General features: G+C 32.1%; 1 long non-coding RNA gene across 7 annotated transcripts; it reads left to right on the top strand.

Moving 5' to 3' along the window:
* Positions 1 to 1977: 1977 nt before the first annotated feature.
* Positions 1978 to 14870, top strand: LOC129315729 (uncharacterized). Of its 7 annotated transcripts, XR_008594571.1 has the most exons (8): positions 1978 to 2439; positions 6154 to 7157; positions 8165 to 8236; positions 9283 to 9372; positions 11658 to 11937; positions 12053 to 12223; positions 12304 to 12528; positions 12629 to 14870. It is a non-coding gene; the product is annotated as an uncharacterized LOC129315729 (long non-coding RNA). The 7 variants fall into 7 exon arrangements; XR_008594574.1 differs by lacking the exon at positions 9283 to 9372; XR_008594572.1 differs by lacking the exon at positions 8165 to 8236 and having other exon boundaries at positions 12629 to 14869.
* The last annotated feature ends 3097 nt before the right edge of the window (positions 14871 to 17967 follow it).

The raw sequence follows: 17967 nt of genomic DNA, 5'->3' as shown, positions 1-17967 counted from the left end.
CTCAATAATAAATTATAGTAAATCATATCAACCATTCTTACTTTTCCTTTAGACTTAATAAAATATTATATAAGCATCCTATGTAATCATTTTTCCTATTTTAGCATTTTTAAAATTTCAATCTATAACTCAAGCTAACTTACAAATACTCCTCCAAATTATAACATGGAAGCTTAACAACATTCAATCCACTACATTCTTCTTTCACACATTTTTACAAATATTTTGATGGCATTTATCATTAACAAAATTATGAGATGAGCAATTTCAACAACTTCCAAACTTTTAATTCCATAACCAAAATTGATTCAACATCACAGTAGAATAATATCCAACATTAACCAAAACACATACCTCCACTACTACAAAAAGACATTTCTACTACCCTAAATCATGTCCTATTTTAAAAATTGAACTTAGAAAGAACACAATCCACGTCATGTAAGCAAAAAGAGGACATGGATTGAAAAAAATATTTTAAAAAAAGATTAATAAGCCATGTCCCTTTACAGCTTGGGGGGACATGGTTTTATTAGAATCCACGTCCCCCACCTCATAAGGGATGTGGATTCTGAAGAAGCTATGTCCCCTCCTCTTGATGGACGTGGCTTATAACTGAGCCACCTGGCTTCTAACAAGAAGCCACATCCCTTAAAGGGGAAGGGGATGTGGATTCTCAAATCCACATCCCCTTCCTCTTTAAAGGATGTGGCTTCTCCATTCACCCTTAATTTTTAAGCCCCACACCAGCCTTTAGTTTTTCAAAACAAGACTCAAAGTTTGCTATGCTTGCTCTCATCTCCAATCAATCTCATCTCTGTGTCTGCTACTCAGCCAAGCTTCTCGACCTCTCAGTGACTCTCATCTCTCTTAGCTTCTCAGCCACTCGGTACTTCTCATCTCTCTCAACTTCTCAGCTAGGAACAGCTACTCTGCCTCTTATCTCTCTCAGCTCCACAATTTGTAACTCGTATCTAGTAGCAGCTCTCTACCTCTCGTGTCTCTCATTTTCATCCTCATCTCTTAAAGCTTAGCTTAGTTCAGTGTATCTTAGCTACTCTGTGTCAACAAAAGCTCAGCCACTCAAAGCCTAGCCCTAACTTAGTGTCACGTCCTGCTACCCATCTCCTCTTCTCTTCTCTTCTCTACTCTACTAAACAACAAAGCCCCAAGTACTGCTTCTTTCTTTCTTTGTTTTTTTTATTTGAAGCTATCTCCATTATGTCTTTCCAATTTATTTTCCCACATTGTAAAGAGTTTGAAATTGTTGGCTGTGAAGAGTTTGGAATTATGTTTGAGATACTTTGCAATCTCCATTGTGGTATTTTTTTTTTTTTTGGTTTGAACAATGCATATCCAATCTAATTAGAATAAAGGACTAATCTATCATGTGTTGTTAGGTTTAATTATGATATGCTAAATTTACTTATCTTTTATGTACAGTGAAGTTAATATAATATACTATTTAAAATGTGTATATTGATAGTGAGGAATGAAATAATAGAAATAGTTAAGGACTAAAAACAAAACCTAATTAAAGTTAAAAAAAACCTTGGATGAAAGATAAAAATAATAGACGGAGTAGCATAAAATTGAAAGTTTAGTGATTTAATTTGTGTTTTTTTGGAGAGGTGAAGAGTTTGATAAAAACATCCAATCCAATTAGAATATATGTAATAATCCAAAATTTTTAAATAAAATTAAAATATAAAATAATATTTTTAATTGTATTTATATTAATTTAAAAAAAATTATTTGTATTAGGAAAGAACGTTGGTTTGGTGGAATTTCATTGATAATTAATATACATCAGGTATAAGATCCACAAGGTCAGATTACTCTTTCAAAAAGAAAGATTTTTTTCTATATGTCGGTTTCAGTTGCAAATTTACTATTTTGACTTCAAAAGCAATCAGATTTTTTCTCTTTCCTGGACCATTTTCTTTTTGTTTTCATTAGTCCCTCAGAATAAAAAACAGAAGATAGAGATGTGAGAGAGAGTGAGATCCAGATTTGAGCCTTGATTCTTCTCTTTGCTTGGCTTTCCTCCTTCGCTGGTGAGTGGTGTATCATCTTCCGCCGCTGCAAGATGTCCCGACAAAGTGACTATCAGCCTTCTCCCCTGTTGTGTCAGCTAAGAAACTGCCCTTGTTGACGGTGGGTGTCGGATCCTTCTCCCTCCTCTGTTCTTAGTGTCACCGGCGTGGGTGGCAAGGATTCGACTTGCCACCGCCTTCCTCTACCTACACTTCACATCGTTCAGGTTTTTATGCCGTCTCCTTCTGCTTTTCTTCACTGAACGCTGTAACAGATCAAAGACTGTTCCTCTTTTCCTCACCGACGTCGATTGCGTGGGGTAGAGCTGATCCTTTCTTCTATCCGTGCACTACTGTTGGTATTGCCATTGAGTCCCTCATTCATCGTCTTCCTCTATTTCAAGTGTGTATGAGCTTCTTCCTTCTTGTTTGTTGTCTTTGTACGTGTGATTCAATGATGAAGATTGTGATATTTTTTTTCTTTTATTCTGTTATGCTGTGCTGGTATGCTCAATTAGAGAAGGAGGGATTCGGGCAAGTTGAAATTTGTAGATTATTGGAGCTAAATGAAGTAGTCTAGATTTGAATTTTAACTAGCTTATTTTGATTTGGTTAAAAGAATGAAACTTACGAAGCATAATTAATCTAAATATTAATATGGGGAAATTTTGGAAAGGAAATTAAGCAAGAGGCTTGGTATTTATTTAAAGTTTGATTTACATGAGATGTTTGATAAATGGAGAATTTTGCTTGAGTATGCATCCATAACATTGCTATTGGTTTGGGCATTATTTATTCATAAAAAATAAACTGATTTTTTTGAAGGAATATATTTAAGAAGTTATTGAGGTCTAATTTGAGTTTTAGATTCTTGAGGGTTTTGTCGCGGATAATCTGTAAGATATGTTAACGTTTTGGAAGTTATATTTGGATGTTGGAAATTGTTGGGCAAGAGAATTAAAGATTACAAAGTTTTATTGTATAGTTTAGAATGTTACACATTAGATGTAGGGCAGAAAGCTTAAGAAGTGATTAAATTTTAATTGAGTAGTTAACTTTAGCTTAAGTGTTTTGAAGAAACTTTTATGTATGAATTGTGGTCCAAAAAAAAACTTCAAAGTTATTATAATTAATTTTGGTTGAGTAGGCTCTCTTGGAAAGGAAATTGTTGATTCAAAAGTAAAGTACATTAAGATCTTATTATGTTTTATAGGGTGTTTGTAAGATAGGTAGCTCGATTAGAGTATAAGAAGTGAGTTTTGAGCATTGAATGTATTACAGGTAAGTGAATAACGTCCCAATCAATTTATATATTTGAAAATTTCCTTTTATCAACTATTATTTTCAATAATTTAAAGTCATTAATATATGCCACTCTAGCATTGATTAATGTTGTTGATTAAGTTTCTTTAGCTCTTGAAGTTTTTATGATTTATACTTATAAGATTGGCAGAAATGCTTTTATAAATTCTAGTACTCTTTTATTCAATAAAGACAATCATGGAAATGGGTGAAGAAATTTATGGAACGTTAGTTGTGGATCTTCATATTTTAAAGGATTGATATTTTAAACAGTTCATGCGAGTTTGATATTGAGAAGAGAAAAGTTTATTTTGAAAGTGATGATTTTCTCGCATGTTTGAAAATGAATTTCAAGGAGACTTTATATAGAACACTGGTTGCTAACAGCAGTTCCGTTACCCCTTGACACACCATGGTACACCTAGCTAGCAGGTTGTTTATAGGAGGTGCTAGCTCGGTGCGATAACCAACACACGTGGAACGGAGGGATGGTTAATCGTGAGCATCGTACTCACGTTTAATTTTGTGGCTCCGAGCCACGTTTAGTTAACATTACCCTCGTGGATTGTGTGTCCACGTTTGTTTCGTGGCTTTGGCCGCGTTTGGTTACTTACCCGCGTGAATTGTGTGTCCACGTTTGTATTCATGGCATAAGCCGCATTTGATTTATTTACTCTCATGGATTGTGTGTCCACATTTGTTTATTATTCTGATAAGTCCTTAAAATTGTGAATTTGATTATTTGGTAATTTTATATTCCATTGATTTTTATTTAGTAAACTATTTACAAATATTTATATTATTTATGTGCTTTTTTGAAATCAAGTGATAATAACATTTGTTATGATAGTTTAATGATTTAAGATTTTATTTAAAATTTCATAGAACCATTTTATTTTGAAGTTTATTAAATTTTTATGGAAATTGTTATCTATTCAACTTACATAATTATTTCAAACCTTTCTTTTTATTCATATTTAATTATTTATTGTTGGGACGTTATTCACTGGAAAGTATTTTATTTGGCCTCAGATACCATAGTTGATTTGGTACTCATTGCTGATCTCTGATGGGCTTGTTGCTAAATTGACTAGAAGATTACTTTTGAAAATATCATCTTATTCATGTAAAATTCGAAAACTTATGTAGGATCTTTTGGAAGTCTAATTTAGAGTGATCCACATCAACTATAGTTAGGGTCCTAATTTTTTATGTTAATTACTTGCTACTGAGAAGCAAAGCGCTATATTGTTGGATATATGATGTAAACTTTCTGTTGTAGAAATTTCAGAGGACTCTACTTTTAAGGGAGGTGCTGCAGAAATTAAAAAAAGAAGTTTGATATTTTGATTTAGGTGGAAAGTAAAATTTGATATATTAATTCAGAACTTTTCTTAATTGAAGCTTTAGGGGATGTGAATTTGTACATATATCGTATGTTGGTCATGTTAAAATTTTAGGACGTGACAATATATATATTAGATTTTTAGGAGACTCTACTGATTTTTTTATTTAGAAATTGAACTTGGATAAGCTTAATGTTTGATGTTTTCTAGCTTTAATAGGTAAATATTTATTTAACTGCTTATTGTTGATTCTATTGATTTTTTATTGTCATAATTTTAGGATGTTCAATCTTTAAGGGAAGACCTTGTTATTTTTTTTTTTAAATGAGTCTAATTGAAGTACAAGTAAGATAGTGAATTGTTAATTTGATAGACTTTGTGATGATTTATTAGATAAAAATAGAATGGATTTTAGTTGGATGAATGTTAGTGGAATGACTAAGAAGTATGAGAATGGTGTGTATCAGTTATTTGAATTTGCTAGGAAAAATGTTCCTAGCAAAAATAAAAAGTATTATTGTCCTTATGTCAATTGCATGAATAACATTGAATTGGATATTGATGAAATAAAAGAGCATTTAATTTGTGATTGGATAAATTTGAGGTATACAAGATAGGTATGGCATGGGGAGGCAGGAACAACTTCTATATCACAAAATGAGTGAATTGTGAAAGACTGGGATGATAGAATAGAGGATATGATTCGTGATGTTAGGATGGTATCATTTGCACAATCACATGCATATGACAATTTGTGTAGTGATGCAAAGAAACCCTTATACTCAAGGTGTACTAATTTTATGCTCTTAACAATTGTGTTGGGATTGATTAATTTAAAGTCAAGAAGTGGGTAGACTAATTCGAGTTCTATAGAGTTACTTGAATTCTTGAGTAAAATGCTTCCAGCCTATAATTTGCTTCTAAAACGTATGCATGAGGCAAAGAAAATCCTGTGTCCAATGGGTATGGATTATAAAAGGATACATGCTTGTCCTAATAACTGCATACTATATAGAAATGATATGAAGGGCTACACAAGTGTCCAAAATGTGGGACTTTATAGTACAAAGTGAAGAAGGATGATGATGTTGATCATGGTGATGAGATCATAATTAGAGGGCCTCTTATGAAGGTGATGTGGTATCTTCATATAATACCACAGTTTCAATGTGTGTTTGCTAATCTAATAGAAGCAAAGAATTTGTGGTGGCATTTTGATGAGAAAATATTTGATGGGAAACTTCAATACTCGGCTAATTCTCCTCAATGGAAGACAATAGGTTGCATGTTTGCTTAATTTGGAAGTGATTTGAGAAACCTTCGGCTTGGACTTTGTATGGATGGAATAAACTCATATGGCAATCTTAGTAGCACACATAGTGCATGGCTAGTTTTGTTAGTTATTTACAACCTACCTCTTTGGTTATGTATGAAGAGTAAGTACATAATGTTGTCTTTGATAATTTCAGGACCAAAACAGCTAGGAAACAATATTAATATTTACTTAGAGCCTTTGATTGAGGACTTGAAAATGTTATGGGAGGAAGGTATAGATGTATTTGATGCTTACAAGTAAGAGCACTTCAAGTTACGTGCCATGATTTTTGTAACAATAAATGACTTCCCTGTATATAGAAACTTGTCAGGATATAGTTAAAGGCCATAATGCATGTCCTATATGTGAAGAAGGTATACACTACTACCAACTTAAGCATGAAAAGAAAACAAGCTATCTTAGTGTAATGACCTTAAATTTTAAATTAAATTAAATTAAATTTTCTTCCAATTGATATTTTATTTAAATTAGTTTTATAGTAAGTGGAGAGTCATTGTTTAAGTGAAACTTATACTAGTAACTTTTTTGAAGGTCTAGAGTTCAAATTCTATTAAGCAAAAGTTTGATTTTGTTTTGTTTAAATTATAGAAAAATTGTGTCCTTTATTGTAATTTTCCTCGTGCCTTTCTTGTAATTTTCCTAAATTATTTTTGGTTCAGATTTTTTTCTTCTTCACGCCTAAAGAACAGAGTATCATTTCCATTTCCTTCTCTTCACCGACATGAACTCTCTCTCTGTCTCTCTATTTCTCTTCGATCTTTCTAGCGAGCTCACACTATTATGACTCTATTCATCATTCTTCCTCCTTCCTCCTTCCGCCAGCGTCCTCTTCAATCTCCAACACTACAGCTTCGGTCTCACCTCTTTGCTCTGAAATTTTCAATGATGTAGTGTGAGTTGTGTGCGCTTCATCATCCCTTTCTCCTCATCTGCTGCTCGTGAATCCATTAGTGGTCTTCAACTCCCTTTTTTGCAGCTGTGCTTTTACAGACGATGTGTTTAAAATGTGAGATTTCTTCCTTCGTCATCATCCCTTGTCTCCTTTCGGCTCTGTGGTCGATGGAGGTGTCTGTTGTGCGCCTTCAGTCTTCATCTCTTCATCCTTTCTCAGCTGTAAGTATCACAGGGGTTTATGTGGTAAGCTCAATCTCTCCTCTTCCTCTGGCTTCCGATGTCGTTCTTTATTTTCTAATTCTGGTTGTCGAAATTTTTTTTTAGGATATTGAGGTGCTGTTTGGCTTATGTTGGGTGTTACTTTATTTTGATATTGAGCTGAATCTGGGTTGTAGAATTAAATACTTGAAGTTATTAGAAGATTTGAATGTTGATTTCATGATTTAGCTCATGGCATGAACTTAAGATATTTGTGAAAATGCTTAAAAGAATGTTGTTAAATTGGCATAATATAGCTTTGAAGGATAATATGTACGGTGACTTGAGCTATTGCTTGGGATTTTAAAATAGCAAAGGAGAAAGAATTACATCTGATGCTTGTATAGTACTTTATTAAATCTAAATGAAGGATAAGAATAGTTGATATGGTCTATTATAATTTATGATTGAAGATAACAAAGAGGCATGAGGATGGATTAAGATTTGTCAAATAATTTAATTGACTCAAGTATAATTAGAACTCAAATGAAGATAGGTCTCTCTTAATTACTGCTTGCAAATTGGTTATTGGTATATTGTGAAGCATGAAGTTACATATGATTTGGTTTATATTATGTTTTAAGGTATTTGAACGTAAGAGTTATTGGAAATATGTTTATTTAATTTTCATAATAGGACCTAGAGGAACTATAAATGTTACTTGATGAAATATATGTCTTTACATACAATTTGTAAATTTTAAACTACACATGGGAATTTTATAGCATCTAAAGTGAAATTGTTAAACTACATGATAACTAAGATTTTTGTTAAGTTTGGAATAAGAGCTGAGTTAATTATTACAGTTGAATGTTGCTAAGTATTGTTGGACTACTTGATAAAACTTGCTGGAGGGTTCAGTTATAGTTTAAGGGGTTAATGAGAAATTTAGAGAATTATTGAAGAGCTTGAATGTTAATTTTACTTGCCTATATTAAAAAAAAAGAGAGAGAAAATCATAATGATACAAAGATTATTGGTTTATGTGCTAGATCATTTGCGGTATCACTAAAGTAAATGAGAACTTGAGGAGGTCAAACTGTAAAATTCCTGAAAACCCTCAGGTGAGTGGGTAGAATTTCGGGTAAATTTCTAGTAGTGTTTATAAAATCCCTTTATTTAAATTTTACTATTATTCTTTTATAAATTGTATAAATATCCTTATTAATCCTATTTTTCTACTAATTGTCTTATTGACGAAAATATTTTCATCTTATTAATGATTTATATTGTTGATAAGTAATGATTGAAAAGGATAAATAATAAATGGTATTATTTCTCAAAAGTAGTTTAATTACTTAATTCTATTTTGATATAAAAATGTTTATGTAATGATTCGTGTATTAAGAAAGTGATAATGAATTTGGACAATGCAAAGAGATAGTTGAATAGTGTTTGAAAGTGAAAATTTTGAAATTATTTTTCTTGCTCCTTCCACGTTTGATTTTACTAAGGGGGATTGAATTCAGAATGCTGGATGCTAACGGCAGTTCTGTTAGCCCTTAGTGCGCCATGGTACACCTAGCTAACATGGTGTTTATAGGAGGTGCTAGCCCCATGCGATGGCCAATGCACATGGAATAGAGGGACGATAATTCATGAGTATCGCACTTACGCTTGTTTTCGTGGGCTTCATGCCTGCGCTTGATTCGTGGCTCTTGTCGCGCTTGTTTTGTGGCTTTCAGCTGCGCTTGACTAGTTACTTACCCTCGTGGACTGTGTGTCCACACTTGATTGGTTATTTGCCCTCGTGGACTGTGTGTTCACGTTTGTTATTCGTTCTGATAAAGCCCTCTTAGATTTAAATTAAATTTTATCATTTTTAGATTGATTCTCCAAAAGCATTTTATTGAATTACACTATTATTGAAATTTTTATTTATTTTATAAGCAATATAAATTTTAATACATTTATATGATTCTATTAGCATTGTTAAATTTCATGGTTATGTTGTTGAGAAAACTTGTTATTTATTGCTAATTAAACTATGTTTAATTATTTCATCCAATTGTTCTCCAATTAAGTTTGTTAGTCACTATTTTCATAAATTCCTATTATTTATTTATAATTTTGATTGGAATACTACTCACCAGAAATTATTTGGTCTCAGATATTATAACTAAACCTGCACCTCTTGTGGACTATTGAGGAACCCTACTGTTTTTGGAAGGAGAAAGTGCATTGTGAATATCCCTTTTTGGTAAAATTTTGTAGTACATAATTGTACATTAGTGCTCCACGTGTATAATAGTTAAATCTTAATTTTATTTTGTTGATATATAATCTGCTAGTGTGGAGTTAAGCTCCTCTATTGAATTGGCTGACAAGTTTTGTTATTGAAAAATTTTAGAAGGTCTAATTTACAGGAAAGACTTTGTAAAAATTTCTACAAAATATTTAATTTTTTTAACTATGTAATTATATATATAAATTAGTTATCAATATTTTAGCTTAATCTCATATGATTAAGGCTTATCTCACATTCCATGCCAGTCATACCCTTTGTACCGGGGTGTGACACTTAGTCACCAATGATTTCTTGATCGGTATCATCCTTATCGTTGGTTAAAGAAGACTTTTAATGGCTCACAGGAGTACGAAATGGCTATAAAGGCCTTAACTAGAGACCAAGTTTATCAGCATGTCAAAGGAATTAATGTCATTTTTGGTAAGAATAAAAGGAATGCAAGTGAGAAGAATCTATGGAAAAAAGAGGTCTATTTTTTTTATCTTCTATATTAGCGGAGTTTAGATGTGAGGCACAGTTTTAATGTGATACATGTGGAGAAAAATGTGTGTGATAGTCTTATTGGTACGCTTTTATACATAAGTGGCAAGACTAAGGATGGAATAAATGCCGGACTTGACTTAGTTGAAATGGGAACAAGAAAACGCTTACATGCACAACAAAAAGAGGGGAAGAAAGCTTATTTACCCATAGTAGTGCACACGTTATCTAAAGAGGAGAAAAGAAGTTTATGTGGATGTTTGCATGCTATTAAAGTGCCATAAGGGTATTCTTCTAATGTTAGAAGACTTGTCTCAATGAGTGATTTGAAGTTACTAGACATGAAGTCTCATGACTGCCATGTGTTGGTGTAATGACTTTTACCAATGGCTATTTGAGGGATTGTGAAAGATGATGTGAGATACATGATAACTAGATTGTGTATGTTCTTTAATGCTATATACAGCAAAGTCATAGATCCTGACAAGTTGAATGAATTAGAAAATAAGGGTTACATTATTTTATGTCAATTAGAAAAGCACTTTGCTCCAGTATTTTTTGACATTATAGTGCATTTAATAATTCATTTTTTTTAGAAAAGTAAGACTTTATGATCTTATTTATCTTACTTGGATGTACCCATTCGAGCGATACATGAAAGTCCTAAAAGGGTATTCTAAGAACCCATACAGGCCTAAAGCATCAATTGTTGAAAGATATATGGTGGAAGAGGCTGTTGAATTTTGTACTACATATCTAAAAGGATTGAAGGCTGTTAGAGTCCCTCAAACTTGGTATGAGGGGACAAGACTTGTTGTAAGGGAACACGAGGGGTCAGAGTGAAGTGCATTTCTCATAAAGAAGTCTTGCAAGCTTGAATGAAGAAGTTCAACCTTATTAAGATGCTCATAAAAAGTTGTTGAAAGACAAATACCTAAGAAAGTATGAAATGCAACTGGCTAATGAGCACAATAAGACTTTCAAAAAATGGTTCAAGGAAAATGTTATGAATGGGACTGGTGTGTCTGATACAATAATATGGTTAGCTAAGGGACCTTGTTTTGAGGTCATGTGTTATGATAGGTATAATATAAATGGATATTCCTTCTATATAAAAGCCTAATATGATAAAAGTACCATGCAAAATAGTAAGGTAATATTAGAAGTTGAAGCCCAGTATGTTTTCAATTCAAAAGATAATAACCCATTATTAGCTTACACGAACTATTATGGAGTAGTTGATGAGATATGGGAGGTGAATTACACTAAATTCAAAATACCTATTTTCAAATGCAAGTGGGTTCACTTTAATGCTATTGAAGTAGATAAGGAATTTGGGTTTATTTCAATTGATCTCAATAGGCTTGGTTTTAAAGAGGAGCCCTTCATTTTAGCAAGTTAGGTAAAACAAGTTTTTTACATCATTCATCTAGGAAATAAATAGCATTCTATTGTACTACAAGGTAAAAAAATAAATTATTAACATGGAGAATGATGACTCAACTTTTAACTTTGATGAAACCCCACCTTTTACTACAAATCTAACTATATCAACTGAAGCAGATTTGGTTAATGACGAATATGCAATTAGAGATGATTATTGTGAAGGAATTTGGGACAATGAATAAAGTAAGAATTAATTAGTAAAATATTAAATTAATTGATTCTTTATATTCATATTTTTGTTTAATTTATTTATTTCTATATATTTAATTATAATGCAAGTTACTTGCCTATATTATTTTTTATCTTAACAGGTACATAAAGGGTTTTACTGAAGATGTAGTTGACACGTCTAGTGCAACTTACAAGAAAAGAGGTAGAGGAAGTACAAAATTGAAGGAGATGGCACTACATCAGGGTACTGCAAGGAGAGTGCATTCAGAGTTTAGTGGTGGTAAAAGACCACTTGGTTTAGAAGGAGATAAGTTTGTAAGTTACATAGGTCTCATAGCTCGGAGTAAGGTTAGGATCTTGTATCATAATTGGCAAGAAGTACCAAAAGCTATGAAGGACATGATTTGGAGTGATATTTTGGTATGCATATTTTTTTGCTTTTTTCTATTGTTTTAATTATATTAGATACCTCTTACTTTATAATTATGACACATTGCGGTTTACTTATGATATCCCTCTTACTGATGTGATGAAGAGGTATTGGCTTTAACAAGAATGTGATTGGTGGAAAGATTTCAAGTCATCACTTTCCAGGGAATACATTTGAGGAGCAAAGAAGAAGAACAATTCATGTTTGGAATATAATTTCATTGATGAAGACACTTGGAGAGAATTTGTGAGGTCATAAGATGATCCTAAATTTTAGGTAAATTTTGATATAATTAATAACTTAGTTTATTTTTGTTTAGTTTACAACTGACTTACTTTATTTTTATTTCATTATAGGAATTAAGTGCTACAAAAAAGAGAGACCATTCAAAAATAAATATCAATATGTCTCGGGAGGGATATAGGAAGCTGGACCAAAAACTTAGGGAAGTTGATTTGAAGCAATTGGAGGAAGCTGCAAGATCTGACCCCAGTATTGTTGTTCATCCCCTAGCTCCTCCAACTCGTCGAAGAAAATGGAAAGAAGCGAAAATTAAGAAAGGCCAATAAATTACTCCGAAGGTTGCTAAAGTTGCTTAACGAATTGCAAGTAATTATACTAAACGGATTAAATTTTAAATTTTGTATCTTTTAAGATAAATTCATTAATTATATATTGCAGGATTCACTTGAGGAACAAGCTTCCCAAGGTTCATTTCAATCTACTAGAAGAATGGATATCTTGGCATCAGTAATTAGAACGCCAGATTATTCTGTTCATGTTAGGGGGTAGGAAAATCAGTTGGTCTAAAGGAGTATTTCAGACCAATTTCGTGAGGCTCATCAAGAGTTGTATCAAGAGCTGAGCTTGATGACCTTCTAGTAAAGGTTAGAGATGAATGTGCTTGAAAGTATGAGCAGGATAATTTATTGCTCTGTGAGCAGATTCTTCAAGAGGTTAGATCCATGGTCACCAATATAGGAACCACACAAGATACTGGGCAAGGAATTGGGCAGCAGGAACTCTAGGTTTTCATTACTTTTAATTAGTTTAATTATTCAATTTTGTTTATTTTATTTTATTTTCTTTCATTGTGTTTACTTATTTCTCTAGACTTCTCCCATGCTTTAAAGCACCAAAGATAGCTGTAATTCACTAGAGATAGCACTACATGCCTCTAGTCCCTTAGTAGAAGAGGAACAAGTTTGTTTTCTTTATTTGGATAATCATTGAAGGCAGATTGTTGGTCCAGCACGGCTATATTTGCTCACAAAAACAATCCATAACATAAGTATTTTGGATGCTCAAGTGAAGGTGATAGTTTAGGTTGTTCTTGAGCCAAACATGAATATGCCATTCCCTAGCAATGAGGTTGAAAAATTAGGAGAAGAATTGAGACAATTCATTTTATGGCCTAAAGACTCGTTGACATAGAGATAACAACTTCAATAGTAGAAAAACTCTTCATTATTCTTTGATTTTCTCTTTTAATTATTTATATAACTTTTATTCATTTCATCTTTTATTAGAATATTGATAATGCTGAGGGCTACTCTACTCTATTACAATTACATGAATTTTTTAAGGCAATGACAAAGCCTCTCAATTTGGCAATGCCTAAAGAAATTGTGGGTATAGACAAGTCATATCCTTTTACAATGAAAAAGAAAGACATCTTGGAATTCTCATTGATTAGGGAGTTGGATATCTCATGGATTATGTTATCTATCTTGTAATTTTATTACCTTTATTCTATCTCATTTTTATTTATTTTAATTTATATACAATAATTTTTGTGTCCTTCTATTAATAGGTTTCTTAGTAATCTTTGTACTGGACCACGGAAAGATCAATTTGGATTTTTGTATCCAGCTTTTCTGACATCGGCTTATAATGGTATCAATGATAGAATGAGATACGTGGGCAATACTATTTCAGAAACAAAATTGCCACGTTATTTGGCTCCAATTCTTGAAGGGCAAGTTCTTTTATATTCATTTATATATATATATATATATAGTTTGATAATTTTTTTATGCTTTCATGTATTGATTTCTTTTATCTCTTTATAGTTCCTATTGGTCCCTTTGTGTTATATGCCCATATTTGCATGAGATCTATTAGTTTTTTTCCTTGGGCAAGCAATCGAGTGCTGAAACTAAAAATATATTCAACACGTAAGTTAAGATTATTTTTATAAAATATTAGATATTTATTTTTTTTAATACTTTATATTTTATTTAAATTTCATTATAGAGCATTGAAGATATATTATATGATCGAGGGAAAGTGTCACCCAGCTAAAAATATATCTAAAAAATATTCCTCACCGACTTAGATTTTTCCAAACGTAAGTAATTTCAATTCAATACCTTTTATCCATAACTTTTTTATATATATTTTTGTTTATACTTATTGTTTGATTCTTAATTTTTAGTGTCATCACTAGATAGGGAGTACAGAATGTTAATATTATATTATTCATTATATGTATGAGATTATTCAATCTGAAACTAACAAAAATTTACACATGGTAAGTTACATTATTATTTATTTTGATAATATTAGTTTTGTGAGGCTTTAGAATTTGGATATTTAATGAACATCCAATAAAAATTTGCAGCTTTTTGATGATGAGTACCCCTATACCAGTGAAGACATAACTGATGTTTGAAATAATTTAATAGGTTATCTTCTTTAAGAGCTATTTACATAGTAATTTTATAGTTTGTCCATTAAGTTAGATAGAAGGATATAAACCCTAATGTGTTCAAGTAGTTTGTTGGAATTTGATTGTAAATATTGACACTTGAATAGATGACAATAGTTTTGTTATTCCAATATATTTGGTATATTTTTTTTATGATAGTTTATGAATGACTGTAAATGAGTTGCTATTTACTAGACTTTTGTTGTATGAATTGGCTGTTCCTATGGCATACTTTGACAAATTCTGTTTTGGTTGTCAAGCAAATGTAAATTGTATATAAAAAAATTACAAAAACCACGTCACATTATTAAAAGAGGGATGTAAGAAAGAACAAGCAAAACCACATCCCTTAATTGGTGGAGGGGAAGTGGGTTCTTAACAAACCACGTTCCCTATTATAAAGGGGGACGTGGTTTCTCAAAGATACCACTTCCCCATTATTATTGAGGGATGTGGTCCCTTTTCGGGAATGACAAACCACATCCCCCTTTATAGAGAGGGACGTGGTTTCTTAGACAAACCACTTTTCCCTTATTAATGAGGGATGTGGTTTCTCTATTGTGTACTGCATAGGGAAACCATGTCCCCCTTACTAGGGAGGATGTGGTTTATTTATGAACCACGTCCAAATCTTATAAAAGGGGATGTGATTTATATGGAGACCATGTCTCTATCTAGTAAAATGGGAACATGGATTATGTAGAAACTACCTCCCTTAATATTAAAAGGGACGTGGTTTATTCTTTTCCACATGACAGACCTTACTAGGGAGGATGTAGTTTATTTATGAACCACGTCCAAATCTTATAAAAGGGGACGTGGTTTATATGGAAACCATGTCTCTATCTAGTAAAATGGGAACATCAATTATGTAGAAACTACTTCCCTTAGTATTAAAAGGGATGTGGTTTATTCTTTTCCACATCACAGATACTTGTGACGTGGATAAGCTAGTATTTTAAGTCGCCCAATATGATGTCCCCTTCAGTTGTGATGTGAAAAGGCCTAAAAATGTGACATGAAAAGTTTATTTTGTAGTAGTGCTCAATTCTTTCTAAAACTTCATAATAATGGCAATGAGGAATAAAGATGTCATAATTCAACTAGAAAAGGGAGAGAATGATTCATTATTGTTATAGAACTCCTAGAGGAAGGAGAAATGAACAACAACTCACCTCCAATGAAACTACAGTGGCAACACTTATAAATCAAACATGCCAGATGCTAAAGGAAAAAGAAGAGCCTCGAGCTGCTACACACATAAAAAGAAGAATCAACAATTACTCACCAGCAAAAGAGAGAAACTGAGCTATCATACATGCATGAAACTTCCAGCTATTGAGGGGAAGAAAAGAAAAGAAAAAAGAACATGCATGCACACACATCAATCAGCCACAAGATAGCAAAAACAAGGAAGAGATCCAACTAATCAATCTAATAGAACGGACGAGCAGCAGGGAGGAAAGGAAAGCATGAATTTCTAGCAGTGGGGAGACAAACACACATTCGGCAAGACTGAAACCAATGTGACAAGGAAGAAGAAAGACAACAAAAAAACCCACACCTTTCTCTCACTATGCTATGTGTTTTCACCAACAAGAAAGAAGGAAGAATATAAGATATGAAACTGGGTGGGAAAATTACAAGAAAAAACCCTATCAAATTTTATTATTATTATTATTATTATTATTATTATTATTATTGTTATTATTATTATATGAGGCAAAGGTACTTTAATACTTCTCTATATAAAAGAAAATAAACTAATATTTGACTTAAATAAGATCTAAACTCTAAATTTCTATATAAGTAACCAGTATAAGTTTTACTAGGCCACTACTCTTCATTTGTCCTAAAATTAAAATAAATAAATTAAATATTAATTAAAAGAAAATTTATTTAATTCAAAAATTTGAATCATTACAATTACTTTAGTAGGTGCAATAATGACCGATCTATCAAATCCTTTAAATGTTGAATGTTTAATTGACACCTAAGCAAAAGTTAACCATTTTTCATTGATGTGGATAAAAAGTATTCACAGGTGGAATTATATGGAGATTGATCAGTCATTGTATGAATACCAAGTGAGAAAATGTCATTTTGACCGAAAAACAAGTCGAATTGCTTACTACTTCACAACAGTGCCAAAAGCCAATTGTGGATTTCGAGCTTCATCATGAATGAAATTGCTTAAGATTGTACCAATGTTTTTAAGCTGGGTAGCATAAAAAATATGCATAGTCATGAAGGTGTTACAAGCAAAAACAACCTCTTTCATTAAGTACTTGCATTCTTTACGGTGAGCCATAACCTCTTCATTCTCAATCTTCAATTGCGTGCAACCTATCTCACAATGTTGAATCTTAGGTTTTGCATACAAAAAAGTGGAGAGGGAGGGAAGAAGGGGGTTGGACACATGGTAATAGAAGGAAACCATGTGGCACAGTGGTGCCTACAAAAATTAAGAGACACTGCAAGTATATGAGTTGCAATTGAAGCTTGCAGTAAATCAAGATTAATCCCTTAGAGAATTAATTAAAATGGTGACTAGGCATTAAATTTTCAAATTCATTTACATTAAGCTAATAAAACTTGAGATTGATTTTGAAACTATTAAAATAAAAATATTAAAAATGATCAAGTAAAATAACTTTCAATCCATAAACAAACTAAAGTCAACTAAGAGAAGATTGTTCTAGAGTCCTAATCCCCTATTTGCTTCCTAACACTCTCATTACCGCATTAATTGTCTTGAAACTCAATTTTGATAATCCGAGAATCTAAATTAATCAAAAGTATCTTCTAATTACTAAGGACCTTAATTAATTCAATTAAAGAAAAATAGTACCTTAATTAATTAATTGCATAAGAGACTCTAACCCATGAGGATTACCTAAGTCTATTAGATACATTCCTGTTCTAATGGCAAATTAGCTAAACTAATCTTAAGCTACTAGTCTTCAAAATCCAATTGGAGTTTTCTCTTCCAAGGTTTAACCCAAATGTCCAAATCTCACCTAGTAGTGGCCAAACACTAAACAAGAACAAGATAGCTCAAGAACAAGTAATCAAAACTTCATTTCTCAATAACTAAATAGTAAATTAAAGATTATTTACATATATAGGTTCATAATCATTTAGAATAAAAAGACTTAGCTATACATAGCTAATATGAACACGGTAGTAGCAAGGAAAACACTGATAAAATGAGGTAACATGAAGATTTGCTCCACTTCTTCTTGATCCCAAGCTTCAAGATTTCTCCTCTTGCTCTCTTAGGGGTTTTTCATGTTGCAGCAGCTAAAAG

The sequence above is a fragment of the Prosopis cineraria genome, unplaced genomic scaffold, assembly GCF_029017545.1.
Source record: "Prosopis cineraria cultivar Desert tree isolate PC_DT_omini unplaced genomic scaffold, ASM2901754v1 PC7, whole genome shotgun sequence".
NCBI classification, from domain to species: domain Eukaryota; kingdom Viridiplantae; phylum Streptophyta; class Magnoliopsida; order Fabales; family Fabaceae; genus Prosopis; species Prosopis cineraria.
The sequence above is the reverse complement of the archived record's forward strand: the minus strand, read 5'-3'. Positions and strand labels throughout refer to the sequence as shown.